This window comes from Schistocerca cancellata, chromosome 6 (genome assembly GCF_023864275.1).
Source record: "Schistocerca cancellata isolate TAMUIC-IGC-003103 chromosome 6, iqSchCanc2.1, whole genome shotgun sequence".
Classification (NCBI taxonomy): domain Eukaryota; kingdom Metazoa; phylum Arthropoda; class Insecta; order Orthoptera; family Acrididae; genus Schistocerca; species Schistocerca cancellata.
Window position 1 is genome coordinate 287,056,979 of NC_064631.1, and position 27,245 is coordinate 287,084,223.

At 46.0% G+C, this 27,245-nt stretch overlaps 1 protein-coding gene across 1 annotated transcript in view; it reads right to left on the reverse strand.

The window, feature by feature from the left end:
- LOC126088532 (protein artichoke-like) overlaps positions 1 to 27,245 on the reverse strand; it is a 591,709-nt gene that overhangs the window by 504,188 nt on the left and 60,276 nt on the right. The window lies entirely within an intron of this gene.

A 27,245-nucleotide genomic window follows, 5' to 3' on the forward strand; every position in this document is an offset into this window, starting at 1 on the left:
GTATGAATATCTAAATAAATTGTAACGTCATAAGATAATAATAATAAAGTACCTTTGGAAACGATCCGTATATGTGAAGAATGTCTAATTGCACTGTGGTTCGGGCCGCCGCTTCAGTCTGGAACCGTGCGACAGCTACGGTCGCTCTTCCCGGCGGGGTCAGGGATTTTCACCTGCCTCGAGATGACTGGGTGTTTGTGTTGTCCTCATCATTTCATCATCATCCAGGAAAGTGGCGAAATTGGACTGAGCAAAGATTGGGTAACTGTACGGGCGCTGATAACCACGCAGTTGAGCGCCCCACAAACCAAACATCATCATCATCAGCTACGGTCGCAGGTTCGAATCCTGCCTCGGGCATGGATGTGTGTGTCGTCCTTAGGTTAGTTAGGTCTAAGTAGTTCTAGGGGACTGAGATATTAAGTCCCATAGTGCTCCGAGACATTTTTTCCACTATGGTTCGGAGAAAGTCCCCCAGTTATGGGTCAGTCACTTCAAACGCCTGGGGAAAGCAAGGACATGTTATCTCCAGCAGGCCTATGCTTAATTAGGTACTACAGTTCCCAGCATTCATATTGGTAACTGTTTTATTCACGTTACTTCTGATACCTGATGAGCGTCGTAGAAGATTGTAGAGGCACCCCGGGAAGTGTTGCAGAAGCCTTAGTGCACTGCATTTACTGTAGAAATGTTGATATTTTTAAAAATATCGGGAATTTGATATATCGATATTTAAAAAACATCAGTATCGTCCCTCGATACATCCAAAAAAATTAGCGGTAAATCGACGGAAAAAATATCAACGTACCGACTAAACAAATATCGGCTGCAAATTGTAAATATACTGCCAGTTTTAGAGCTAGGTATTTAAATATTGATTTAGTATTGGATATTCTCTACATTAACAAGCTAGAAGCCTGTTTATCCCTCTCAGAGCAAGAATTGAAAGGAAAACGATGCACGTTCGCCCTTGGCGATAACCACTTTACTAACAATGGTAACTACAGGATTGTTGCACAATAAAAGGGGTCCGATAGTTTCGTCGTTCGGTTTCGTCAAGTATCGGGTTTGTCTGGAATACTTTATGTCGACTTCCTTGTTTTTTTCATTTCCGCAAACGCCAGCAACCTAGCACTTGTAGTGTCAAAGTTGCAGTTTTTGTTGGCAGCGCCGAGCGCCGATTACGTCATCATTTCCCCTCACACGTATCAGCACACCGCAAAGACCAATCTGTCATTTATACTTTGGTTCATTAATTTCAGAAACTGTTTTGAAGAATGCCAACGTGAAGAAATATCACACAAGCTGCGTTAAAAGTTGTTTTTTAGCGCAACTGGTGTGCTATCTCTTAATATCTGATATCTTGTTATTCCATTCACGTTGCCACCTCCCCCTCCCCCGACCTCCCCCCCCCCATCCGCCCCCCACCCCGCCCATCACCCCTCTTTTTTGTACTTTTTACACTTGCTTCACACAGTCAGAGGAAGCTGAAAAAGTTGTAGGACTTCTTCACACGGTGAATGGAAATTTATGTTCTACATTTTTCTTTTTTTTAGTTATCAGTCTCCTGGCTGGTTTGTTGAGGCCCGCCACGAATTCCTTTCCTGCGCAAAACCTCTTCATCTCAGAATAGTACTTGCAACCTATGCCGTCAATTACTTGCTGGATGTATGCCAATCTATGTCTTCCTCTCTAGCCTTTACCTTCTGGCAGCTCTCTGATGTCTTAACCCATCTCCTATCAAAAATGGTTCAAATGGCTCTAGCACTATGGGACTTAACATCTGAGGTCATCAGTCCCCTAGAACATAGAACCTAAGGACATCACACACATCCTTGCCCGAGGCAGGATTCGAACCTGCGACCGTAGCTCTCGCGCGGTTCCAGACTAAAGCGCCTAGAACCGCTCGTCCACACCGGCCGGCCATCTCCTATCATCCCGTCCCTTCTCCTTGTCATTATTTTCCACATATTCCTTTCCTCTCCGATTCTGCACAAACATTCCCATTCCTTACCCTATCAGTCCACCTGATTTTCGACCTTCGTCTGTAAACCACATCTCAAATGCTTCGATTCTCTTTTGTTCCAGTTTTCACACAGTCCATGTTTCACTACCATACTATGCTGTGCTCCAAACGTACATTTTCAAATTTCTTCTTCAAATTAAGGTCTATGTTCTCTTGGCCAGGACAGCCCTTTTTGCCAGTGCTAATCTGGAATGAGGTTTTCACTCTGCAGCGGAGTGTGCGCTGATATGAATTTCACAGTCAGAGCTAATCTGCTTTTAATGTCCTTCTTGCTCCGTCTCCGTTATTGGTTATTTTGCTGCCTAGGTAGTAGAATTCCTTGACGTAATCTATTTCGTGAGCATCACTTCTGATGTTAAGTTTCTCGCTGTTCTCATTTCCACTACTTCTCATTACATTCGTCTTTCTTCGATTTGCTCTCAATCCATATTCTGCACCCATTAGATTGTTCATTCCGTTCAGCAGATCATGTAATTCTTCTTCACTTTCATTCAGGATAGCAATGTCATCAGCGAATCGTATCATTGATATCCTTTGAAATTGAATTTTAATTCCACTCCTGAACCTTTCTTTTATTTCCATCATTGTTTCTCCGATACAGACTGAACAGTAGGGGCGAAAGACTACTTCCCTGTCTTACACCCTTTTTAATCTGATCACTTCGTTCTTGGTCGTCCACTCTTATTATTACCTCTTAGCTTTTGTACGTATTGTATGTTACCCGTCTTTGACTATAGCTTACCCTATTTTTCTCAGAATTTCGAACATCTTGCACAATTTCCCACTGTTGAACGCTTTTTCCAGTTCAACAAATCGTATGATTGTGCCTTGATTTTTCTTTAGTCTTGCTTCCATGATCGACCGCAACATCAGAATTGTCTCTCTGGGCCGGCCGGAGTGACTGAGCGGCTGTAGGCCATACACTCCGGAGCCGCACGACCGCTACGGTCACAGGTTCGAATCCTGCCTCGGGCATGGATATGTGTGCTGTCCTTAGGATAGTTAGGTTTAAGTAGACTGATGACCTCAGAAGTTAAGTCCCATAGTGCTCAGAGCCATTTGAACCATTTGTCTATCTGGTGCCATTATCTTTCCTAAAGCCAAACTGATCGCACATCCTCAATTTTCTTTTCCATTCTTCTGTATATTATTCTTGTCAGCAAGTTGGATGTATGAGCTGCTAAGCTGATTGTACGATAATTCTTGCACTTGTCAGCTCTTACAGTGTTAGGAATTGTGTGGATGATATTTTTCCGGATTTCAGATGGTATGACGCCGCTCTCATACATTCTACACACCAACGTGAATAGTCGTTTTGTTGAAACTTGCCCAAGGATTTTAGAAATTCCGATGGAATGTTATCTATACCTTCTGACTTATTTGATCCTAAGCCCTCCAAAGCTCTGTTAAATTCTGATTCTAATACTGCATTGGCTATCTCTTCTAAATCGATTGCTGTTTCTTCTTCTATAACATTAGACAAATCTTCCCCCTCATAGAGATCTTCAATGTACTCTTTCCACCTATCCGCTCTCTCCTCTGCATCTAACTGTGGAATCCCGTACTCTCGATGTTGCCACCCTTGCTTTTAATTTCACCGAAGGTTATTCTGACTTTCCTATATACTGAGTCAATCCTTCCGACAATCATTTCTTTTTCGATTTCATCACATTTTTCATGCAGCCTTTTCGTCTTTGCTTCCTTCCAGTTCCTATTTATTTCATTCCTCAGCGACTTGCATTTCTGTATTCCTGAATTTTCCTGAACATTTTTCTACTTCCTTCTTTCACCGATCGACTGAAGTGTTTCTTCCGTGACCCATGATTTCATCTAAGTTATTTTCTTTGTACCTATGTTTTTCTTTTCAACTTCAGTGATTGCACCTCTTAGAGATGTCCATTCCTCTTCAACTGTACTGCCTGCTGAGCTATCCCTTACTGCTGTATCTATCGCCTTAAAAGACTTCAAGGGTATCTCATCATTCCTTAGTACTTCCATATCCCGCTTCTTTGCGTACTGATTCTTCCTGGCAAATCTCTTAAACTTCAGCCTACGCTTCATCATTACTAAATTGTGATCTGAGTCTGTATCTGCTCCTGAGTACACCTCATAATCCAATAACTGATTTCGGAATCTCCGTCTGACAATGATGTAATCTAACTAAAATCTTCCCGTATCACCCGGCCTTTTCCAGGTATACCTCCACCTCTTGTGATTCTTGAACAGAGTATTCGTTATTACTAGCTGAAATTTATTACACAACTCTTTCTCCTCTCTCATTCCTTGTCCCCAGTCCGTATCCTCCTGTAACCATTTCTTCACTCCTCCTCCTAGAATTGCATTCCAGTCCCCCATGACTATTCGATTTTCATCTCCCTTTACATACTGTATCACTCTTTCAATGCCCAGACGCGCTGCTGCCGTCGCAGCGGAAGGAGCTCTCAGCCGGTGATGGCCGGTGCAACGGTAGCTATTGGGGTTTAGGCCTCGCTGACCGCTCTGCTCTACAGAGAGTTCCCTTTCGAGGCGTCAGTAGCGCTCGGTGGATCGGCGGAAGGTTGAGCCTGCTCCCTTTCGTCGAAAAGCCGCGTAGCTCGCGGAGAAGCTCAATTGTCGGAAGAGTCACTGACTCGCAATAACCCGTCACTTCGGTTACAAACTTCCTTGGCGAGACTACCTCGTTCTGTGTTAGGGTTGATCAGTGCCAGGGGCCCGTTCACGTCGGACCACCCCGCGTACTGTAGGCCACTTCTCTTCCTCCGCACCTCCTTTAGGTGTCGCGCCACTGCACCAACGGCGCACGCTAGGCCATAGGGCATTCCCCCTCTTCTGTAGGACCTATTTGGTAGCTTTTATTTTCAGAAAAAGCATAATTTTCGTGCCCACCCACACCTAATAAATCTCCTGAAAGCACCAAGATGGCAGCTTCCGCCGGTGTTTCCCCCGCCCTAACCCGCAGCAAGGCTGCAGCTAAAGAGGCGCGTGAGTCGGCTGTTCCCGTCGACGTCAACGTCCCGCTTGCCGCCGTTGAGGAGGTGTTGGCCGACAAGGATCGGCAGATCGCTGCGCAAGCGCAGGAACTGCTGAGCCAGCGTCGATTGATAACCGACCTCTGCGGCCCAAGTGAGTCCCCCACGCGGACAAGTACCCTCCACATCACGCTACATTCACCTGCAACTGGTGACTCATGCACTACCGTCCCACTGCGGCAGCTGACTCCAACGGCGGAACCAGCAGCTGCAGATGCGGACACAGAACAACACTTCACTGGGCCCTGGCAGGTGGAGGTCCCACGACGCAAACAGAGAAACACCACGCAAACAGGCGAGCAACCACACTCTCAAGGTAGCTGAAAGGCGCTGCTGCCTACACCAAAATCCGCACTTCCGGTTAGGAACACCAACACAACAAGAAACACGACCCGAAACCGCAGCTACGCCCGCACAACAGAAGACTGGTTTTCCCTCAGTCGTAATACAAAACTACGGGGACCTTAGTGTCCTCAACACAACATTCACGGAAAGGCACACACCTTGCACGCTACACACGAAGTACTCTGGGGATAGGGCCTCACTTTACGTATCAACTAACAATGAATATAAAAATCTCCTTATCTTCCTCAAAGAAAAGGGGATCGAACATTATACGTACAGGACTGCTGAAGAACGGACAGCAGTACGTGGTACAGGGAGTGGACCCCAGTACCCCAAACACTACAGTACAAGCGGCGCTCAACTTCCTAGGATTCGACTGCAAAAGTGCTTCCAGGATGACGGACTTCCGCTCCCACCACTGTCTACCACACTACCTGGTCGAGAAGGCCGACACGGCCGCCTCCCGCGGCCTTCTGCAGATAAAAAGCCTTCAGCGGATGGACGTAAGGGTAGAGATATACGAACCGCCACAGGTCCCCCAACAATGTAACAACTGCCAGCGGTTCGGTCATTCGGCCCTCCGCTGCGGCCTGGCACCCCGTTGCCGCGGATGCGCTGGCAAACACGCATCCAACGCATGTACACTAATCCACAAAAACATACGCCGTTGCGCCAACTGTGGCCAAGGCCATGCGGCCAACTACAGGGGCTGCGACGTGTACAAAGAGGCGCAGAGGCGCAAAAATCAAAAGTCGAAGCCACCCAACGTCATAACACGTCCAAGGCCCGCAACAAACCCTGTCAGGAACGGAGTGTCGTTCGCTATGGCTACACGCCCTGGAGGAGCGGAGCAGGCCGCGGAACCCCTGCGCCCAGCACACGCACCTAACACAACCGCTGCGACAACACAGGCGTCTCAGCCAACACACAACACTACGAGGTGCATTCAAGTTCTAAGGCCTCCGATTTTTTTTCTAATTAACTACTCACCCGAAATTGATGAAACTGGCGTTACTTCTCGACGTAACCGCCCTGCAGACGTATACATTTTTCACAACGCTGACGCCATGATTCCATGGCAGCGGCGAAAGCTTCTTTAGGAGTCTGTTTTGACCACTGGAAAATCGCTGAGGCAATAGCAGCACGGCTGGTGAATGTGTGGCCACGGAGAATGTCATTCATTGTTGGAAAAAGCCAAAAGTCACTAGGAGCCAGGTCAGGTGAGTAGGGAGCATGAGGAATCACTTCAAAGTTGTTATCACGAAGAAACTGTTGCGTAACGTTAGCTCGATGTGCGGGTGCATTGTCTTGGTGAAACAGCACACGTGCAGCCCTTCCCGGACGTTTTTGTTGCAGTGCAGGAAGGAATTTGTTCTTCAAAACATTTTCGTAGGATGCACCTGTTACTGTAGTGCCTTAGGAACGCAATGGGTAAGGATTACGCCCTCGCTGTCCCAGAACATGGACACCATCATTTTTTCAGCACTGGCGGTTACCCGAAATTTTTTTGGTGGCGGTGAATCTGTGTGCTTGTATTGAGCTGACTGGCGCTTTGTTTCTGGATTGAAAAATGGCATCCACGTCTCATCCATTGTCACAACCGACGAAAAGGAAGTCCCATTCATGCTGTCGTTGCGCGTCAACATTGCTTGGAAACATGGCACACGGGCAGCCATGTGGTCGTTCGTCAGCATTCGTGGCACCCACCTGGATGACACTTTTCGCATTTTCAGGTCGTCATGCAGGATTGTGTGCACAGAACCCACAGAAATGCCAACTCTGGAGGCGATCTGTTCAACAGTCATTCGGCGATCCCCCAAAACAATTCTCTCCACTTTCTCGATCGTGTCGCCAGACCGGCTTGTGCGAGCCCGAGGTTGTTTCGGTTTGTTGTCGCACGATGTTCTGCCTTCATTAAACTGTCGCACCCACGAACGCACTTTCGACACATCCATAACTCCATCACCACATGTCTCCTTCAACTGTCGATGAATTTCAATTGGTTTCACACCACGCAAATTCAGAAAACGAATGATTGCACACTGTTCAAGTAAGGAAAACGTCGCCATTTTAAGTATTTAAAACAGTTCTCATTCTCGCCGCTGGCGGTAAAATTCCATCTGCCGTACGGTGCTGCCATCTCTGGGACGTATTGACAATGAACGCGGCCTCATTTTAAAACAATGCGCATGTTTCTATCTCTTTGCAGTCCAGAGAAAAAAAATCGGAGGCCTTAGAACTTGAATGCACCTCGTACAAACACACCGGTACCAACACCAGCCCCCAAAAACAACACAACCCCACTCCCTGAAGCCACTGCCTGCGAATCTACACACGACACACAGGAAGACACACTTACACAAGGAACCCCAGAACCAAAAACCCAGAGAAGGTGTAGGCGACCACGCGGAAACAGGAGCGGGAACACACGCGCACCACAACAAAGTACCCAACAACAACAAAACACTGACACACAGACACACAGTCAGAAAGCCAGTGATACCAGCACACACACACTACTCCACCCCCCACCACATCTGACACACAGGCACCTCAAAATGTTCCACATAACAACAACACAAGCGCCAGCCCACACATAACGCCAACACCCGCACCAGCGGCCGCCAACACCACAACCGAGCCACAGGCCGACACGCACAACACCAACACAACACTTGAGGGTTTATTGGAAACAATATTCCCCCATCACACGACCGCTCAGATCTTTAACAAGTTCGCGGCGGCCGACACCACTGTCGTTACACAGCTCATAACTGCTCAACCTGGGGAGTACTGGGCCGCCATACAAACAGCGCTCACCACACTGTTTACACCCATACATGGATAACATGCCACACCCGGCCCCCATCACAAACAACCAGACACTGACACAGATTCTGTTCTGGAATCCAGACGGGATCAACAACAAAAGGGCGGAACTTGCCGCGCTCATGGAGCGTAGGGGTATCCTTATCGCACTACTGAGCGAAACTAAGCTCAAACCACGCAACCAACTAAACTTCACCGGCTACTGCGTCTATCGTACCGACCGACCGGACGGCTCCGGTCACGGCGGAACAGCCATCATCATACACAAAGACATAGAGCACACAAACATAGTGCTCCCTGAACTTGAAAAACTAGAGGCAACCGCCGTCAGGGTCATGTTCAACGGAGCCTACACTACACTGGTGTCAGTATACAACAGCCCTAAAAACATTAAAACACACGACATTTGTCCGCAGTTCGTGGTCGTGCGGTAGCGTTCTCGCTTCCCGCGCCCGGGTTCCCGGGTTCGATTCCCGGCGGGGTCAGGGATTTTCTCTGCCTCGTGATGACTGTGTGTTGTGTGATGTCCCTAGGTTAGTTAGGTTTAAGTAGTTCTAAGTTCTAGGGGACTGATGACCATAGATGTTAAGTCCCATAGTGCTCAGAGCCATTTGAACCATTTGAACACGCGACATCAGCACAATACTCAACATATCACCGCACGTAATAGCCGCTGGAGATCTTAACGCAAAACACCCGGACTGGAACTCACGAATACGAAACTCCAACGGCAAGAAACTATACGAACACGCACTAGGGCGAAACTACATCACACTAGCGCCGACCGAACCGACGCACATTCCCTTCCGGAGGGGACACAGGCCAGACGTGTTTGACATGGCCCTCATCAAGGGCATAACAACGGCATTCAACGTTGCCGTTGAAAACGATCTGCCCTCAAATCACCAACCTGTTATACTGTACATTCAAGAAACACTGCAGTACATGGAACAACGCAGGATGTTAGACTACAGGCGCGCGAATTGGACCCAGTTCAAGGAAACGCTTGACAGTCGCATCCCACCCACCCACGCGATTAACGAGACAGCCCAAATTGACGAGGCAGTTGAAACCCTCACCGGCGCCGTCCAGGACGCAATAGCCGACACCATACCAATCCGCACGCCACTACAACACAGTGCTGCCCTGCCCCAGGAAATCCTGGGCCTAATCTCAGTGAGAAACCGCCTCAGGAGACATTGGCAGCGTACCAGGCGCCAGCACTTCAAACAGCACATTAACAGGCTCCAGGGTACAATCCGGGAAAAAATACAAACATTTAAGACACAACAGTGGGACCAGAAACTCGAAAGGCTGGACACCACGCGACCTGGCGTGTGGTAGCTAGCCCGACACTTCACCAGGGAGAAACTGTGCACCCCCACGTTACAAGGGCCCGACGGACCAGCATATTCTGCGGAAGAAAAAGCGGAACTGATGGCCCTCGCACTCGCAGCGTCATTCACACCGAACCTGGTTCCCTCAGACCCAGCGTTCACGCTTGCTACGGACCAGGAGGTCACACGCACCTTGGCCCAACCAGCGCGCAACTTCATCCGACAAGCTAGTACAGCTGAAGTCAAATGGGCCATCATGCATACCACCGCTAGGAAGGCCCCTGGTCACGATGGCATTCAAAACCATGTCCTCCAGGAGTTCACGGACAAAGCTGTAGACTACCTAACACACATCACGAATTACATACTCAAGCACCAACACTTCCCCGCCTTTTGGAAGACGGCCAAGGTCCTGATGTTCAGGAAGCCGGGGAAAGACCACTCCCTCCCACAAAATTACCGACCCATCAGTCTGCTGAGCGCGCTCAGCAAGATCGTTGAGAAGGTAATATTAAAACGACTCACCAGGCACTGTATCACAAACGACACCCTGAGTCCGGAGCAATTCGGTTTCAGGAATCACCACTCAACAACACAACTCCTCCGCGTCGTTGAATACATAACACACGGATACAACACAAACAAAGCAACTGGGGTGGTGTTCCTGGACATCGAAAAGGCTTTCGATCGTCTTTGGCACAACGGCCTAATACGCAAACTTAGCGACGCAGGGTTCCCCGACGGGCTCGTACGTCTCATACACTCATATCTCAGGACAGGAGTTTCAACACCGACGTGCAGGGCAATCAATCGACACGACATGGTATACAGGCAGGAGTATCCCAAGGAAGTATCCTAGGGCCCTTACTGTTTAACCTCTACATTAACGACCTCCCAGCTACACACAACACGACGGTAGCAATCTACGCGGATGACACCGCCATCCTTGCGCAAGATTGGAAGCCGTCTAACATTAATTCACGACTACAGTCTGTACTCAGAACGTCGGAGCCTTGGCTGGTGAAATGGCGTGTCAGAATAAACGTCGACAAGTGCGAGGCCGTTCTGTTCACTAGAAGACCGAAGCAACTGCGCAAACATCAGCACTGCAACCCAATAACACTACACACACGCCCAATACGTTTCCGCGAGAAGGTCAAATACCTCGGTGTCTGGCTGGACAGGAAACTACTTTGGGGGGGGGGGGGGGGGGGGGCCACATTCAACACGTGACCAACAAAGCTAACGCGAGGCTCAAACAACTCTACCCTATGCTTAACAGGAGTAGCACACTGAACAGGATGGTGTCTAGGTCCATGTACATGACACTTATTCGACCCCTGACGACGTACGCAACCCCTGTCTGGGGATACGCTGCGCCAACTCGCCTGCGCCGTCTGCAGCTCATACAGAACAAAGTACTCAAAATCATAAGCAATGCTCCGCGCTACACACGCTTCGCGGACCTTCACCGGGAATACCGGCTAGATACTATCTTACAGGTATTCCAAAAACTCTCTACACGACTGTACAATAACACGAGACACTCGCGCAACCCGTTTACCCTTTCTCTGGGTAACTACGACCACAACCATAGATGGAAGCATAACAGACCAAAGACATTACTGGTTAGGAACTAAACATCTATGGTCCATAGAACGCTAACACGACAGTACTGACGAGCCCCTGCAACACAGTTATTACTGGAAACCCCAGATGTTCGACCAGCCGAAAAACAGGCAACCGCAGGGAAACCGTACTGTACACAGCACGCAAACCAGCCACACACACCTCCTACACCGTCTGTGAGCCGATCTATGACCGATCGCCCACTAATCTACAACGACCTTGAACTGTTGCAGGGACGCAGCAACTGCAGCATGCGCCGCAACGAGCTCCAACAACGACAAAGGTAACGATGCACGATACCTCGCACTAACATAACCACACCTTGCATGCACTGTCGCAGATAACAAGCCGCTACTGCCCTTACTACCCGTCCTACTGTCGCAGAGGTTTTTTTTCCCTTGGCACTTGCCTTGGCACTTTTTTTCCTCTGCCCTTACAACCACTACCCTTCGATCGCTTTCGTCCACTCTCTATCTCCCGATGGACCATGTTAATGAGTAATCTTACCCAGACGCATGGATAACATCACAGCCCGCATCCTGTGACTCCTGATTCAAAAACTAACATGTTGTACGGAGGTGACAGTAGAACTTTTGGTTTGGTCACCACGTTGGTGTGGGCGTGGAGGGGCCCCTTTCAATGCCCAACCACAATTTCAAAAAAACAACTTCAAATATTTGTCTAAAACGGCGAAAAAAAATCGGCACTCGATATTGCCATTTCTATATCGATACACGTGTATATCAGTGAAACAACAGTTCCGGTATATATCGATATTTCTTTGAGCAAAATAATCGTTATTTAGATATTTTATAGAAATCCCTAGCACTTAGCAGCCATACAGTCCCCTGTCACTGCATGGAGGAGCGTCGGTCTTCTTTTAAGCCAGGGTGTGTACTGACGCTAGACACCTCAGGGAAGAAGTGAGGGTAGTCTGGGACTGCGCAGTGTCGGGAGAGGAACTACCTACTTTCCTCCCTGCTCTACAGTGAACATGTCGGCAATTGGTTCGTCTTTTATAACAATAATATACGAGCAAATTGAGCCCTTCTGCACCCAGGAGGCAGCTGTAGACCAAACACAATTCTCCGAGACCGTTCAGTATCGGGAGGGGAGCTACCAACTTTTTCCCAGCTCTACGGTGAACATGTCAGCAATTGGTTCGTCTTTCATGACCATAATGCACAAGAAAACCGCGCCCTTTTGCACGCAGGAGGCAGTTATAGACCAAATAGAATGGTCTGCTGGGAGCTGTTGAAACATGCAATGCGTCTTGACAGGAATCCATCTAACACAATGGATGAGTCAGGGGCGGCCGTCGTCGAAGAGTGGGCAGGCTTCGGCAGCGACGTCTCGGCCTCTTCGTGAACCGCATACTCAACAAGAACCAAGCTTACGGGATGGAGCAACTTACTATCGAATGTTACCCAGCAGCAGATTTTTGGATTCACATACATGCGTTGCCAAACAGACTGCCTTTACTGCAACTTATTATTATCATTATTATTATTATTATAACTGTTGTTTTATTATTATTACTATCACTACTCGTGGCAACAGCAGCAGTAGTAGAAGTACTGCAGTATTCATTTTATTAGTTTATTCCCAGTATTATTTACACACACACTGTTACTATAGACGTTGAAATCATTGTAATACGGTTGGTCATATCAAAGTTGCTTAGGTAATTATGATGTAATTATGTGTGAAACGCTGGTCCGCTCTGATAGAGGGCGTGATGGCCGTAATCAGATCAGGTTAAATTAATTTATTTTCTTTATTGTTTTGTTTTTATCTCAAGGAGAAGTTTGTTTGTTTCATCGTGCTTTAACCTGGTCAGTCCTAAGAGTTTTATTAGGCACTTATCACTTCTTACTAAGACAAGCGGGTAATGGAATGCAGTCTAATTCAGTCAGGCGATCATAGAATTAGATTAGAAGATGAGACGCTAAGAGTGGTAGATGACGTTTGCTATTTGGGCAGCGTAACGGCAAGCGGCGGGCGTATCAGAAAGAATATAAAATGCCTACTGCCATTAGCAAGAAAAGCGTTTCTGAAAAAGAGATATTTGTGAACATCGAATATAAATTTAACAGTTAGAAAATCTTTTCTGAACGTATTTGTATGCAGTGTAACCTCGTGCAGAAGTGGAATGTTGACACAATCAGTCCTGACAAGAAGACAATTAAAACTATCTGGACACCCCTATCAAATGCGGAATTGACATCTAGATGTCAGTAGTAGGGTAGTAAGACTGCCAGTGCAAATTGCATTATTGCTAGATGTATCCAAGATGGCGGCCTGTAGACTTGGCAACAGCGCATGACGTCATCCACGATGGCGGATGTGACGGCAGATGATGACGGAGTACCGTTATCAAAGGTGGCGGCTTTTGTGGGAAAGTGAAATGCCCCCTGCCACACACCCCCAGAAGGAAGCTTGAGTTTTGGTGGGAAACTGAATTATGTGCTTCAATGGGTCACCTGGCAGTCCCCTGACCCCCACCCCTTTCCGACGTTTTGCATGATGGCGCGTTATCCTCTTGGAAAATGGGTGGGAAAATTTGAATTTTGGGGGGAATTTTGCTCCAAGAGCTTACTACTGCAGCTGAGGGGAGTTAGTATGGTGTTGCCCCCACTATAGACTGCTCATGATGTCATTCAATTCCAATATAATTTGTTTAAATTTGTTTAGATTTATTATCTACCTACCTAGTGGCTTAGTGTGGTGTTACTACCACAAGAGGCTGAGATATCAATGTTTGTTGAGCTGTCAGTGTGGAAGGAGCATGTGTTCAATGAGTGAGATGTTGGTGCCAGACAGAGGGAGTTTTAATAGCTGTATTATATGCACTCATTCCGCCAAGGAGTGCATCCACGGCTCACTGCATGAAGAATCGAAGCAAGCGTTAATACTTGGACATATGAAGAGGAAGAATACAGTCCTGCAAATAACTACTTTGCATCGAGATGCATTAAAGATGCATTACACAATGCAAGGAAACATCTGTCTCTTCTGCAACTGTCTGTAACTTCTAAAACCTACATATAAGCTCCCACCCCACAAGAGACAACTGCCTCTGATCCAGCAGATCTAAGAACCGAGCTAGTTCGCGAGTTTACCACTAGAGTTCAGCCAATAGGAGCACTGCCACCACAGGGTGACATCATTCCTTCTGTGACATAATCCAAGATGACAGTCTGGAGGGGAAAAATGGTGGGAAAAGGACTCAGCCTACTCTGGGCTGCTGGAGAGAGAAAGGAGTGTACCTTATTTATTTTTAGAACTATTTATTTAGGACGGATTTCACATAGTTTGTTTATTATACTGATACAAAACATTTACCCTGATGTGCTTGAAGTCGCAATAAATAGTCAACAGACCTGCAAACTACTCATAAATAATGCAGTACACTGATATGCAGAGACGCAAACAACTCGTAAATTATCGAAAGAATGCAGTACACAGCATACTACCCGTAGATCACCGAAATAATGCATGTGTAATGCTGTGCAAACATGCTCACAACACTTAAACCCTGAAGATAATGCAGTGCACAAACAGTCTATGCACGTAAAAAACGCAACATATCAATGACTCAAACCCTGGTCCTCCTGGGCAGAAAGCCCAAGTGCACCCCCCTAACACAATTAAACCACCAGAGTTGCTTTGAGTTAATGAGAAATTAAAAATGGTGGTCCCTTTCTGGGACTTGAACCCTGGTGCTCCTGGATGAAAAGCCCAAGTGCACCCACTAATACATGGAAACTCTGCAGATGTGGGAGAGGAAGGTTAGGTTAGTGTACGTTATTTATTTTGGTCAGGAAGCTGACGCAAATATCGATCCTAATTATGTAATTAATCACAAAGATCTGTCTTAATTACACAACTATATGCATAGCGCTGCACAAGAACGGCATAAAATCACAATGCAGCACAAAAACTAATGAAACCATACAATTGGTGTTATCCTGCTGGGAAAAATTTCGCAATGCCATTCGAAACTGATGCAAATATCGATCCTAATTACGTAATTAATGTCAAATATCGGGCCTAATTACACAACTATATGCGTAGTGCTACACAATACCAGCAAAAAAGCGCAATAGACCACAAAAATGATCATACCATGCAACCGGTGTTATCCTGCTGGGAAAAATTTCGCAATACCATTCGAAACTGATGCAAATATCGATCCTAATTACGTAATTAATATCAAATATCGGGCCTAATTGCACAATTATATGCGTAGTGCTACACAAGACCAGCAAAAAAAGCGCAATAGACCACAAAAGTGATCATACCATGCAACTGGTGTTATCCGGCAGGGAAAAAGTTCGCAATACCACTCGAATCCAGTGACAGAAACACTCGAACTCTTCCCTACACCTACAAGCTGGTGCGAAAAAGGCTGGGGTGTAACATATTATATTTATTATTTTTGGCGGGAAATGTGTTCAACTGACGAGATGCTGGTGTTGAACAGAGAGGTTTTTAAAAAGTGTATTACCTGTAAGCAAAGAGCCTCTATCGCTGTTTGACACTGGACTTCGCTACAGAGACTACTAAAAATCACCCTATAGACCAAATAATCGAAGCCAATACACGCTATCATACCTGATGGAAAAAAAGTGTCGCAGTTGTAATTACACTTTGAAATTGTCATGAAAAACTAGCACTTGTAACGAACGGGCCATAATGCAGCACATGTACAGGGGAAAATAGTCGTCCTAAAATACCGCAGAAGAGGCGGCAGTTGAACGGGTGTTCTCCTTTATGTACAATCACAAACTGCCGAAAATTGAGGCCCTCTCCCGTCCCTCCCTCCAACCACCTACAAGATAGATGGATGAATGGATGGAGGGAGGGAGGGAGGGAGGGAGCTACTCTGCCAGCAGCCTCGTGGTACTTGCTGGCCACTGTCCATCTTGAGACGATGGTCCGTTGCCAGTACAAATGCAGGTATAGTTAACTAAACAAGGATATAAATGAACAGCTGTCCCGACTGCATCTTGGTCGTCTAAAGTATAATGAAACACCCACCCCTAATGGTTAGGGAGCCCACCTGCAGCGATGAGCCGTCACAGAATAGACAGGTCCTCAAAGCCTCCAATAGGCCTCTCGTTGTGGGATGGAAAACACTTTTGTTTAACGTCACATAGAATGCACCAGCTGGGACCGGGGCAGAGCTACAGTTCAGCGAACTCGCCCACCGTTCTGCACTGGACTATTTAACATCAACTCGACTCCTATAATAAAGAAAGTATTAAAAAAGGAAAAAAAATGGTGACGATAATAAATGTTCTCTTGCCACGAAAACAGACAAAGTCCTTTTTCATATAGTTTTATGAGCAATATCGGTATAGTTTTTTTACGTTTGACTACACTCGCATCTCATTATTTTGTGACATCCAGCGAAGTGTACCGCCACTGATCACAAATGATCAGCAGAGGCATACACCCACCCTGCGTAAAATCAGGAAAAAAAACTTCGACTATTTTGATGCAAAAACTACCAATCACTGCAGAATGTCCTCGTTATTTCGAAATAAAATTGATCATGAGATTCACTTTGAATGGCGAGTAAAGTTTGTTTTTGTTTTTTCTGTAATCAGATTACATTCACCGGGTAGGTCAAATGGGAATCTGTGGAGGGTTCAAAAATGGCTCTGAGCACTATGGTACTTAAATTCTGTGGTCATCAGTCCCCTACAACTTAGAACTACTTAAACCTAACTAACCTAAGGACATCACACACATCCATGCCCGAGGCAGGATTCGAACCTGCGACCGTAGCAGTCCCGCGGTTCCGGACTGCGCGCCTAGAACCACTAGACCACCGCGGCCGGCTTCTGTGGAAGGAACACGATGTTCTTTTCGAGGAACACTACTGAGAAATGACATCTGAAGCTGAACACAGAGGAATTCTACAGCCCACAACATACATTTCGCATAAGTACCATTCTATTAAAAACACGATCGTCGTGACTACGTTACCGTCTCCATGCATAAAAAGCATTCTTGAGTCTACAGGTACAGCCGCGCGGAATTAGCCGAGCGGTTTAAGGGACTGCAGTCATGGACTGTGCGCCTGGTCCCGGCGGAGGTTCGAGTCCTCCCTAAAGCATGGGTGTGTGTGTTTGTCCTTAGGATAATTTAGGTTAAGTAGTGTGTAAGCTTAGGGACTGATGACCTTAGCAGTTAAGTCCCATAAGATTTCACACATATTTGAACATTTTCTACAGGTACACACACGTGCCACTGATAGTGTTATGCTTTCTGGCACAAATGCTGTCAGCGATTTGGAATCAAGTCTATCCACTTACTTGTGTTGGATCCTGTAGAGACATTTTTAATGATTACAGCCACTGGTGAATCATATTCCTGGCACTCTCGTATCTCGAAATGAGTCACTTTTTGTCTCTTAGGGTGTATTCTTGTCTATCACCCAAACATATGTGGCGATTCTATTAAATATGCAGGTATTGCTTCGTTGGAGCATGTGGTTCTTGATCAAAGTCTCTTCCACAGACCGGTGTAAAGTTTCATCACCTGTACTGTAGGATGACCATATCCAACAGACTATTAATGACACGAGAGGGTTCCTGTATTGCTCCTTCATAAGCAGTTTAATACATTGTTGTTTTTTTTGTTGTAACACACCCAATCAGTGTACACAGCCATACACTTTGCTTTTTCTACCATGACTTAGAGACCTGAGTCAGCTGCTGCTAAATCGACATTAACAAGTGTCGATCCTCTGGCTCTCACAGAAAACTGAACATTGCATGGCATAAACCGTACAGCTATCGCACCACAAGCTGGTAGAAATAAAACACAGATGCGTTGTTTCTCATTGACAAAAATATGGAAGACATCGCAACATATGGAAAGTGGAAGAGTCTGCGGTATTGTAGACCGCTTCCAACAACTATTTGAAGGTAATTACCTGTTCAGTTAATCTCATCTTTCAATCAAAAGGGTAGCAGATGTCTCGGTGCTCCATTTAGGAAAGCATTGTTCCTTCATTTTGCAGTCATGTACATGGTTACTGTTCCAGTGTTGACCATCGCTAGAAGGTGCTGTTTACAACACGTGTGGGGTAGCACAAATAAAAAGAGGTACTGCTATCTTAATGGTTAAAAAATATAAATAAAACCACCTGTATGGTATAGCAACATATGTAAATAGGACGAATCTGTAGGAATGAGTAACGCTTCCAAACAACAGTATTAAGGTGATGGCCTCTACATTTAATCCCATGTCCCACAGCAACGAGTAGCAGATATAAAGTGTTCCATCGAGGTTCCCTCCATCTCAACGGAGTGGTGTCAGTCAATCATTATACGGTAACCAACAACATACCCAGTGGACGTTCTGGATTGGAAAGACCCCATTGATATGGAGCGATGTACTGTAATACACACTACAGTTGATAGCGAGATCAGTTTTTACAATTTTACCCAGAAGTTAATGCTATAGGAGCGTGTTTAGTCACTCAGTGGAAGTAGGAATATGTTCTCGTAGCTCCACGACCCATGTACGATGTGTAAAGTCAGTGTCAAATGAAGCCTGCTCCAGCAACACGACGACAGTATGAACAGTTACGGTGGTAATTCCTGCTAGAAAAATTAGGAAGACTCAACATCGAAGCAGATCTGCATCCCTCAGAATCCATTCACGTCCATCACCCAAACATTCTATCGTCGTTATTCTGTACCATCCAGCAGAGAAAAATTACGAAGTATCTGCATGCCGGCACTGAACACATGTAACGAACCTATTAAATATACAGGTATTGATACATTGCACAGAGCAGTGTAAAGTTGCATCGCCTGTAATGTAGGATGATGACCGTATCCCAAAAACTATACAATAAGGGCAAACATCTATTAGGCACACTATGAATGTAGTGGTGTGGACATGTTGCGAATGTGGGTCTCATAGGGAATGTGCAAGGGATAAGTCCCTGCAGGCGCACTATCCTCAGTGCCCTCAGTGGCTCAGACGGATTAAGCGTCTGCCATATAAGGAGGAGATGTCAGGTTCGAGTCCCGGTCGATGCACACATTTTCAAAATGTCCCCATGTTGTATATCAACGCCTGTTTGCAGCTAGGGTGTCGACTTAATTATCATTTTATACAATAAATCGCAAGAGTCGTTCCCTGCGACCCTGTGTTGTTGTTTGAAACATTCCTTTTTTGTTGTAACACGCTTTGTATACTGCCATACATTTTCTTTTTTTCCTCCACAACTTCGAGGTCCATGTCAGCTCTAAACTGACATTAATACGTTTTGACCCATTGCTTTTCACAGAATGCTCAGAATGCTAGACATCGCTTGGTATAAATCATGTTGCTAATGCTGCTACCGTAACACACCACACACACTGGATGATTTTAAGTAAAAGACAGTTGCGACATAAGGAAACTGGAAGAGTTTGGCGGTGTTGTGGAGAGTCTCCAAACTGCTGTCGGAAGGTGATTGACGACCTCTACATTTAAACTCACCTGCCACAGTGACGGAATAGCTGATGGCTCTGCATTCCATTTTGACTGATTCTACTGCAATCATGTACGCGATCACTGTTCCAATGCTAGCCATCCCCAGAAAGTGTTGCCCTTCCACCAAAACTCTTTCTCCATCTCAAACAAGCGATGTCAGTCAATAATTATATGGTAACCAACAGCGTACCGGTGGATGGATGGCGTGGAAAAGATACCATCAATGTACTGTAATAATAAGTAACACAGTTGATAGTGCGAACAATTTTAGCAATTTTACAGTAATTTCAACACCGACCAATGATGCGACAGCATGTTTCCCAATTTCCTTATGTTCGCTAAACCGTCCCTTCACTACTTTGTAGTGTCATTACGAATGTGGATAGATGACTGTGCAGTACGTCCATTCACTGTTAATTATCGAACATTTATATCATCAAAGTACTCCAGACAGTGCTCTACATACACTGCTGGAAATTGAAATAAGAACACCGTGAATTCATTGTCCCAGGAAGGGGAAACTTTATTGACACATTCCTGGGGTCAGATACATCACATGATCACACTGACAGAACCACAGGCACATAGACACAGGCAACAGAGCATGCACAATGTCGGCACTAGTACAGTGTATATCCACCTTTCGCAGCAATGCAGGCTGCTATTCTCCCATGGAGACGATCGTAGAGATGCTGGATGTAGTCCTGTGGAACGGCTTGCCATGCCATTTCCACCTGGCGCCTCAGTTGGACCAGCGTTCGTGCTGGACGTGCAGACCGCGTGAGACGACGCTTCATCCAGTCCCAAACATGCTCAATGGGGGACAGATCCGGAGATCTTGCTGGCCAGGTTAGTTGACTTACACCTTCTAGAGCACGTTGGGTGGCACGGGATACATGCGGACGTGCATTGTCCTGTTGGAACAGCAAGTTCCCTTGCCGGTCTAGGAATGGTAGAACGATGGGTTCGATGACGGTTTGGATGTACCGTGCACTATTCAGTGTCCCCTCGACGATCACCAGTGGTGTACGGCCAGTGTAGGAGATCGCTCCCCACACCATGATGCCGGGTGTTGGCCCTGTGTGCCTCGGTCGTACGCAGTCCTGATTGTGGCGCTCACCTGCACGGCGCCAAACACGCATACGACCATCATTGGCACCAAGGCAGAAGCGACTCTCATCGCTGAAGACGACACGTCTCCATTCGTCCCTCCATTCACGCCTGTCGCGACACCACTGGAGGCGGGCTGCACGATGTTGGGGCGTGAGCGGAAGACGGCCTAACGGTGTGCGGGACCGTAGCCCAGCTTCATGGAGACGGTTGCGAATGGTCCTCGCCGATACCCCAGGAGCAACAGTGTCCCTAATTTGCTGGGAAGTGGCGGTGCGGTCCCCTACGGCACTGCGTAGGATCCTACGGTCTTGGCGTGCATCCGTGCGTCGCTGCGGTCCGGTACCAGGTCGACGGGCACGTGCACCTTCTGCCGACCACTGGCGACAACATCGATGTACTGTGGAGACCTCACGCCCCACGTGTTGAGCAATTCGGCGGTACGTCCACCCGGCCTCCCGCATGCCCACTATACGCCCTCGCTCAAAGTCCGTCAACTGCACATACGGTTCACGTCCACGCTGTCGCGGCATGCTACCCGTGTTAAAGACTGCGATGGAGCTCCGTATGCCACGGCAAACTGGCTGAAACTGACGGCGGCGGTGCACAAATGCTGCGCAGCTAGCGCCATTCGACGGCCAACACCGCGGTTCCTGGTGTGTCCGCTGTGCCGTGCGTGTGATCATTGCTTGTACAGCCCTCTCGCAGTGTCCGGAGCAAGTATGGTGGGTCTGACACACCGGTGTCAATGTGTTCTTTTTTCCATTTCCAGGAGTGTATTTCTAGCACCTCGAGCATAGTGCATAATTTACGATCTTTCTCTATGCGGATGGAAGTCACGGAACATTCCCGCAGTCTTAGGGTAAAATTAGAGACTGATAGATCCCCTAGCATTGTCTTTGACCAATCCACCCTGCAGTTGTTGTTGTTGTGGTCTTCAGTCCTGAGACTGGTTTGATGCAGCTCTCCATGCTACTCTATCCTGTGCAAGCTTCTTCATCTCCCAGTACCTACTGCAACCTACATCCTTCTGAATCTGCTTAGTGTATTCATCTCTTGGTCTCCCTCTACGATTTTTACCCTCCACGCTGCCCTCCAATACTAAATTGGTGATCCCTTGATGCCTGAGAACATGTCCTACCAACCGATCCCTTCTTCTGGTCAAGTTGTGCCACAAACTTCTCTTCTCCCCAATCCTATTCAATACTTCCTCATTAGTTATGTGATCTACCCATCTAATCTTCAGCATTCTTCTGTAGCACCACATTTCGAAAGCTTCTATTCTCTTCTTGTCCAAACTATTTATCATCCATGTTTCACTTCCATACATGGCTACACTCCATACAAATACTTTCAGAAATGACTTCCTGACACTTAAATCTATACTCGATGTTAACAAATTTCTCTTCTTCAGAAACGCACACTGCAGTACCGTTACCGTTTTAATCTGCAGCTGACCAGAATTAGACTGCTACATTCCACGTCTCGTGAATGAATGGAGCTTGCCGAGTCCTCGCCCATCCAAGTGCACAAGATTTCTCCAGATGAGCCCATATAGAGGAGGTTAGCACCCCTTATCAGCGTATAGTGGTAGATTTAAAAGTGCTGTTATGTAATAGCAGACGGTTAAGAAGGTCAAGAAATGGGTGGTTTTTATGCATGGTGGTGCTCCAGACAGATGGAGTTCAAAGAATTTTACGTAAATCAACTACACTATCAATTTTAAAGTATGGTGCTGGTGTCTGGGATCAGTACCAGGAGGGTATTGGTAAGAGGGAACATAAACGCACACACTCCTAAGGCTACACGGTTCTGCACTGAAAGCAGGCTATAATGTTAAATCTCTTCAGTCTCCGACCTATCAGTCATGTGAAATGCAGCGCCGTTATCATTCCATTGTAAGAAATATATTTCCTGCGCATGACACACATCCATCTTGCAGGTTTCTCTACGATAAACTATGGTAACAAACTGTAAAACGAAAAAATCACTTCCTTAAAATATCGATTCTGTTTGATACGTGCACAATGTAGCTTTCCAGAGAAGTATAGCATCCACTGTTCACATCCGAACACGGTTAAGAAATTATACCATGCTCGGATCAGTCCTATATAAAATGATAAAGGGAAATGGATAGGTTAGATATAGTGGGAATTAGTGAAGTTCGGTGGCAGGAGGAACAAGACTTTTGGTCAGGTGACCACAGGGTTATAAACACAAAATCAAATAGGGGTAATGCAGGAGTAGGTTTAATAATGAATAGGGAAATAGGAATGCGGGTAAGCTACTACAAACAGCATAGTGAACGCATTATTGTGGCCAAGATAGATACGAAGCCCACACCTACTACAGTAGTACAAGTTTATATGCCAACTAGCTCTGCAGATGACGAAGAAATTGAAGAAATGTATGATGAGATAAAAGAAAGTATTCAGATAGTGAAGGGTGATGAAAATTTAATAGTTATGGGTGACTGGAATTCGTCAGTAGGAAAAGGGAGAGAAGGAAACATAGTGGGTGAATACGGATTGGGGGAGAGAAATGAAAGAGGAAGCCGTCTGGTAGAATTTTGCACAGAGCATAACTTAATCATAGCTAACACTTGGTTTAAGAATCATGATAGAAGGTTGTATACATGGAAGAACCCTGGAGATACTAAAAGGTATCAGATAGATTATATAATGGTAAGACAGAGATTTAGGAACCAGGTTTTAAATTGTAAGACATTTCCAGGGGCAGATGTGGACTCTGACCACAATCTATTGGTTATGACCTGTAGATTAAAACTGAAGAAACTGCAAAAAGGTGGGAACTGAAAGAACCAGAGGTTGTACAGAGTTTCAGGGAGAGCATAAGGGAACAACTGACAGGAATGGGGGAAAGAAATACAGTAGAAGAAGAATGGGTAGCTTTGAGGGATGAAATAGTGAAGGCAGCAGAGGATCAAGTAGGTAAAAAGACGAGGGCTAGTAGAAATCCTTGGGTAACAGAAGAAATATTGAATTTAATTGATGAAAGAAGAAAATATAAAAATGCAGTAAATGAAGCAGGCAAAAAGGAATACAAACGTCTCAAAAGTGAGATCGACAGGACGTGCAAAATGGCTAAGCAGGGATGGATAGAGGACAAATGTAAGGATGTAGAGGCTTATCTCACTAGGGGTAAGATAGATACTGCCTACAGGAAAATTAAAGAGACCTTTGGAGATAAGAGAACCACTTGTATGAACATCAAGAGCTCAGATGGAAACCCAGTTCTAAGCAAAGAAGGGAAAGTAGAAAGGTGGAAGGAGTATATAGAGGGTCTATACAAGGGCGATGTACTTGAGGAAAATATCATGGAAATGGTAGAGGATGTAGATGAAGATGAAATGGGAGATACGATACTGTGTGAAGAGTTTGACAGAGCACTGAAAGACCTGAGTCGAAACAAGGCCCCCGGAGTAGACAACATTCCATTGGAACTACTGAAGGCCGTGGGAGAGCCAGTCCTGACAAAACTCTACCATCTAGTGACCAAGATGTATGAAACAGACGAAATACCCTAAGACTTCAAGAAGAATATAATAATTCCAATCCCAAAGAAAGCAGGTGTCGACAGATGTGAAAATTACCGAACTATCAGTTTAATAAGTCACTGCTGCAAAATACTAACACGAATTCTTTACAGACGAATGGAAAAGCTAGTTGAAGCCGACCTCGGGGAAGATCTGTTCGGATTCCGTAGAAATACTGGAACACGTGAGGCAATACTGACCTTACGACTTATCTTAGAAGAAAGATTAAGGAAAGGCAAACCTACGTTTCTAGCATTTGTAGACTTAGAGAAAGCTTTTGACAATGTTGACTGGAATACTCTCTTTCAAATTCTGAAGGTGGCAGGGGTAAAATACAGGGAGCGAAAGGCTATTTACAATTTGTACAGAAACCAGATGGCAGTTATAAGAGTCGAGGGACATGAAAGGGAAGCAGTTGTTGGGAAGGGAGTAAGACAGAGTTGTAGCCTATCCCCGATGTTATTCAATCTCTATATTGAGCAAGCAGTAAAGGAAACAAAAGAAAAATTCGGAGTAGGTATTAAAATCCATGGAGAAGAAATAAAAACTTTGAGGTTCGCCGATGACATTGTAATTCTGTCAGAGACAGCAAAGGACTTGGAAGAGCAGTTGAACGGAATGGATAGCGTCTTGAAAGGAGGATATAAGATGAACATCAACAAAAGCAAAACGAGGATAATGGAAAGTAGTCGAATTAAGTCGGGTGATGTTGAGGGTATTAGATTAGGAAATGAGACACTTGAAGTAGTAAAGGAGTTTTGCTGTTTGGGGAGCAAAATAACTGATGATGGTCGAAGTAGAGAGGATATAAAATGTAGACTGGCAATGGCACAGAAAGCGTTTCTGAAGAAGAGAAATTTGTTAACATCGAGTATAAAGTGTCAGAATGTCGTTTCTGAAAGTATTTGTATGGAGTGTAGCCATGTATGGAAGTGAAAGACGTTAAATAGTATAGACAAGAAGAAAGTAGAAGCTTTCGAAATGTGGTGCTACAGAAGAATTCTGAAGATTAGATGGGTAGATCGCATAACTAATGAGGAGGTATTGAATAGAATTGAAGAGAAGAGGAGTTTATGGCTCAAATTGAGGGGGAGACCAAGAGATTAATACACTAAGCAGATTCAGAAGGATGTAGGCTGCAATAGGTACTGGGAGACGAAGAAGCTTGCACAGGATAGAGTAGCATCATACCAGTCTCAGGACTGAAGACCACAACAACAACAACAGATGGCCGGTATATTTGATCAGATAGCGTAGATGAGTGGACCGAATAGCTGACCAGGAAGTACTGAATCGAACTGGCGAAAATGAAAGTATATTGCAGCAGTTGCGCAGACATGAAGACGCTGGCACAGGATAGACAAGTGTGACTAGTTGCATCAAACCAGACTTCCAACTGAGGACCATAACAAGAACACATCTCTTGTTTCAATTCGGGCAATGTTTGTTGATACGGAAAATGATGAGTTGCGTCTTGGTATGGAGTGCACATTAAACTGTAGGTTTCTCTATAAGTGGCTGGTAAGTCATTTCAAACGTTGGAAAAAGAAAAGGGCATATCACTACCTGTGCTACGTTGTCTAATAAAGCTTTGTCGTGTTTAAGCCAACCTTCTGGATAATGGCTGCTTAGGTTTTCGTTGCCGAATCTAAGCCTATTGACATTCGCAGGTATACGAATGGCGGAAAACGTTTTTGATCTGTTTACACAATATGATCAAAAGTATCCGTACACTTGGCTGAAAATGACTTTAAAGCTCGCGGCGCCCTCCATCGGTAATGCTGGAGTTCAGTATCGTGTTGTCCCACCCTTACGCTTGATGACAGCTTCCAGTCTCGCAGGCATAAGTTCAATCAGATGCTGGAAGGTTTCTTGGAGAATGGCAGCCCATTCCTCACGGAGTGCTGCTCTGAGAAGAGGTATCTATGTCGGTCGGTGGGGCCTGGCACGAAGACGGCGTTCCAAATATCCCAAAGATGTTGTACAGGATTCAGGTCAAGACTCTGTGCAGGCAAGTCCGTTACAGGGATGTTATTGTCGTGCATTATGAACAGGTGCTCGATCGTGTTGGAAAATGCAATCGCCATCCCTGAATTGCTCTTCAAGAGTGAGAAGCAAGAAGGGGCCTAAAACAACAATGTAGGCCTGTGCTGTGATAGTGCCATGCAAAACAACAAGGGGTGCAAACCCCCTCCATGAAAAACACGACCACGCCATAACACCACCGCCTCCGAATTTTACTCTTGACACTACACACTCTGGCAGATGACGTTCACCGGACATCGTCATACCCACACCCTGCCATCGGATCGTCACATTGTGTACCGTGATTCGTCACTCCACACAACGTTTTTCCACTGGTTAATCGTCCAATGTTTACGCTCCTTACACCAAGCGAGGCGTCGTTTGACATTTACCGGCGTGATGTGTGGCTTATGAACAGCCGCTCGGCCATGAAATCCAAGTTTTCTCCCTCGTGCCTGTCATAGTACTTGCAGTGGATCCTGATGTAGTTTGGAATTTCTGCGTGATTGTGTGGATACATATCTGCCTATTACGCATCACGACCGTCTTCAACTGTCTTCTGTCTTTGTCAGTCAACAGACGAGGTCGGACTGTACGCTTTTTTGCTGTGCGTGTCCCTTAACGTTTCCACTTCACTATCACATCGGGAACAGTTGACCCAGGGATGTTTAGGAGTGTGGAAATTTCGCATACAGATGTATGACGCAAGTGACACCGGATCACCTGACCACGTTCGAAGTCCGTGAGTTCCGCGGAGCTCCCTATTCTGCTCTCTCACGATGTCTAATGACTACTGAGGTTGGTGATATGGAGTACTCGGCAGTAGGTAGCAGCACAAGCCACCTAATATGAAA